This window comes from Meleagris gallopavo, chromosome Z (assembly GCF_905368555.1).
Source record: "Meleagris gallopavo chromosome Z, MGAL_WU_HG_1.1, whole genome shotgun sequence".
In the NCBI taxonomy this organism is placed as follows: Eukaryota; Metazoa; Chordata; class Aves; order Galliformes; family Phasianidae; genus Meleagris; species Meleagris gallopavo.
Genome location: NC_139435.1, coordinates 10,125,595 through 10,129,738, shown reverse-complemented (window position 1 = coordinate 10,129,738; position 4,144 = coordinate 10,125,595). Strand labels below are relative to the sequence as shown.

Here is a 4,144-nt window from a genome sequence, read left to right as displayed (position 1 = left end):
ATGCCCGCTTGGAGTCAGGAGAATGCTGGATAATTCTCCAGACGAAGGAGAAACCACAATCATTTGACTTAGAATTTTTCCTTCTTCCTGTTGCTCTTGTGTACATACCTTAGCTCATATCCTTGAAAAGTTTTTGTTTTTATTTTCAATACCTACATTCCCCTTTACCTACCTACCCTCCTCATCACGTAATGGTTTTCCTTTCCTAACTTCCCCTCTACAGGATGTTGCCAAAAATGCAATCCCTGCATAATTCATAAATGCTTTTATTTTCATTTTAGATTTTTAAAATCTTCCATGGCTGTACATTCCAGTAATATACATTCTTTACACTCCTTCATTATTTATACTGAGTCCCAATTACAGAACATCCCTTTCATTCCCTGCCATACATTCATATACTTCTGATTTCTGTGGAAAAAGAATCAGTGAGCACTTCTGAGCAGTTGCTCTCGATGATCAGATTGCTCCTGTTCTCTTCCAGAATTACATGCAATTGTGTATTTTGGTCTTCTACTGCTAGGTCTTTGTTTCGCTATAGTATTTTTTATGCACCACGGTCCAGGGGGACATTTCATGTAGAAGCTCATCTTCTGGAGATCATCTCTGAAATCAGCAGTCTTGATTCAGATCTCATGTGGTTCCCTTTTGCCCCATGATGCTACAGTCTGACTGTCAATCCTGAGAACTTTTATTCCCAACGACTCAAACATTACCCACACTTTACTTTTAACTTACAGTAAATCCAGGTAAGAAATTTCCAAAACAGCTTATAATGAAGCATTAAATAGTTTATTGCAAGCACAGTGAGAGTCACAGTCTGTCTGTCCACTTAAATAAAGCTAATAAAGGCTTCTCTAAAATGAGCAAGTTGAAGTCTACTCTTTGCATTTGTCAATGGAATGTTGCACATAACCATGCATGTATATACACTTTCAGATTTCAATACAATTATACTGATTCCTTCAGTGTAATTCCTGCTTTCCTAACTCAGCTGGTTGTTCACTTTGGGGTGGGGAGGACAAGGGTGGAGCAGTGGAGAAGCGCATGACTGCTTCTTCATTCATGGCTCCAGGAAGATTTGCAGATGATCAGTGTACAGTTTTACACAGCCTCTCTCCCAAGATTCTGTGGTCTCTAGTGATAGTGGAGGATCTGATAGGGCTGCATTGCAGTGGGCAGAAATAATTTCCCAGGCAAGGGCCTCAGCCATTTGAAATGGTAGGCCTCAAATCAGATTGAGAATTGGATTACTAAATCACTGTGTGTTAAAAGATTTAAAACTCTGCACCTGTTATGTATTAGAATATTTAAACCTCTATACATAAAAGTACATCATTTTTTTGCATTGTCTATCTGTGAAATCTGTCTTGTCTATATGGACCTGTTCAATCTCCTCTCTACATCCTTCTCTCCATAACTTTTTCTCTTCCCACACAGCATTCTCATGCTGTATTACCTCCCAAATCTACCCAGCAGCACAGTCCTGCAGAAATTACCAGCAGCCATCCCAGGGACATGCTGCCCGACATTGGCTACTTTGTAGTAACCATTTAGAAGAGTGTCCAGATTCCATTGTACAAGCGTGCGCCATACATTATACCCACAGGGCTGACCATTCACCATGCATCCTGGAGGAGAATTTTTCTGGTACTGATCCCAAGGAGCATACATCAGATATTGCTCTCACAGCAGGAAAGAGCTCGCAGGACTCAGCTCCAGCAATGTGGAGGGCGCTGGCTTATGATTCCTCAGGGTTTTGTAGTTCCGGGGGCAGGTTTCCAGCAGGAGAGGTGCAGAGCCAAAGTTCCTGGCATGGAAGACTCTGACGAGGGTTGGGTAGGAAGGGAGGTTCTCCCCAGGATCTCTGGGCAAGATGTGCAGTCTGTCCTCTGGCACCAAGGGAAAGACAAAGACACTTCATCTCCCACTCTGACGTTCATGGTTTAATTATAGTACTTGTGTGTTCCAGGTGATTGCTATTCCCACAGAGTTTGTAGGCTAAAAAAAAAAAAAAATCCTCCAGAAATATTAAGTTAATTATTGTGGTTGTTCAGCATACCTCAGAAGGGAACTACAGCCCCATCTCTCTAGCTCTTCTGGCTGCAAGTCTATTCCCTCAGCTGCTTTGAATTTTCAGATGGTCTTGGCCAATTAGAAAGATATAAAATGATGCAAGAACTGTAAACTCTTTTTAGAGAGAAATGAACTGAAATGCTTGTTTTGTAAAAGCAAGAAACAAACAAAACTTCAGGCATTTGCTTTAGACTGAATAAATAAATGAGGTACAGTGCATCAAAACTTAAAAGATTTGAAATATGTCTTTATAAGGTGTAAGTAGGAGATTGTAAACTAACTTCCCTTGCTAAAATTCCCGGATAGGAATTTTATGTGGCTTGTTATTAAATGTTTAGTCTGAATAAGATGAAGGAAGAAGTGAGTCCTCACAGCTTCTAAATGTGGCCTGTAAAATTATAGAACTAGTTTATTTCTTATGCAACCTGATGTCGTCAAAGTGTACCAAAAAGGAAAGAAAAATCAGAACAGAAGCATCTAGGACAATGTTACAAACTACACTTTAATTAATTGCAGTAATATACAGTATATTATACACATGAAAAATGCCACGGTCTCCTTGCAATCATCTGTGTAAGACTTTCTTGCAGTTATCTGCGTAAGTTCTTAAAGAAAAAGTCCAGTTGTCTTTCTGTGTAATAAAGGAACAAATAACTATTTAAAATTCTATTTAGACCTGAACCCCAGTAAGCTAAACAGCCTGCCTTTCCCTATCATTACTGTAGGCTCAAATGCAATTCTTTAGTATTCTGTCAGAACCTGGTCTGGAAGATTCAAAATAAAATAATGCAAAATGTTCTTCCTTAATGTGCTTTTTTTTCTGATTTTTTTCATTAGCTTAGATCACCACTTGTCAGTAAGACAATGGGAATAATAGTATGGTTGTTGGGAGCATATTGTTTATAAAATATTTTGAATTTGAATTTGAATTTGAAATGCATCTGGGGATTAGGATGGACTTAATTACAAATTATAAAGCACATAAATATATTATCCCAAAGGGCATTTGTATCATTTGTACCAAGACTGGTTTTGTCCTCTACCACACAAGTTAAGACAGGGTTTTAAATCCCAGAATTATACTCACTGGCTCTGCAGCACATGGAATACAAAAGCCAGTAGTACCAACATTGTACATGGCTAATAAGCTATAGGAAAAATTAGTTAAGATTCACTTGAACAGGAAAATACACTCCTACTCACCAGCCTTGGTGTTTCTGATTCTGTCAGTAGATTATGGCCTGATATTTGCATCAAGCGACAATCTTAAGCCTGAGCTTTACTGACATGCCTACCAGAAAAGAAAGAGATGTCAGGAAACAAACATCACATTAGTTTCCTTCTTTTTTTAGATATTTTAAATTTATTTTTTTTATAATTTTAAATACCGGAACAGTTTCTTGAAGTTGTCTGAGTAATAGCCATGGAGTGAGCAGTTGTGACACTCGCAGCCTGATTTCCTGCTGCACTGCTGCTGCTATCAGTCCCAGTGATTCAAACCATGCTGCACAGATAAGATGCTTTGCAGCTGCTCCTTTTGGCATCTGGCAAAAGCTTGCTTGTGAAGAGGTGCAGATAACACTTGTGCCATCACAAACTCTGTGCCCTCCTTGGGAATACCACTGTCACCTTCAGGGGTGCAGATCCTGGGCAGAAATCAAGTATAAATATCCAATGTAAATCTGTGTTTTTAAATTAGTAAAGTGTCCGGTCAGATAATGTGATCCTTTAAATACTGTTTTCCACATACTCAAAAGAAAACATCTTAAGGTTTTTTTGAAACAGTATTTCAACAGCCACTCTACAGAATGGAAATGATATATACATACATGTAAGATCAGAGGGTTGAAGGACCTCTCCTATGTAGAAAGGCTGAGGGAGCTGGGCTTGTTTCAGCCTGGAGAACAGAAGACTCTGGGGAGACCTAATTTCAGCCTTCCAGTACTTGAAAGCAGCTTATAATCGAAAGGGGAGATTGACTATTTACACAGGTAGGTGATTGGACAATGGGAAACAATTTTAAACTAGAAGAGGAGAGATTTATGTCAGACATTAGGTGGAAATTCTT

At 38.9% G+C, this 4,144-nt stretch overlaps 1 long non-coding RNA gene across 1 annotated transcript; it reads right to left on the bottom strand.

Moving 5' to 3' along the window:
• Window positions 1–216: 216 nt before the first annotated feature.
• On the bottom strand, window positions 217–3,817 carry LOC146542131 (uncharacterized). The gene is made up of 3 exons (XR_014880403.1): window positions 3,465–3,817; window positions 3,280–3,367; window positions 217–2,001 (listed from the first exon to the last, which is right to left on the bottom strand). It is a non-coding gene; the product is annotated as an uncharacterized LOC146542131 (long non-coding RNA).
• Between the last annotated feature and the right edge of the window lie 327 nt (window positions 3,818–4,144).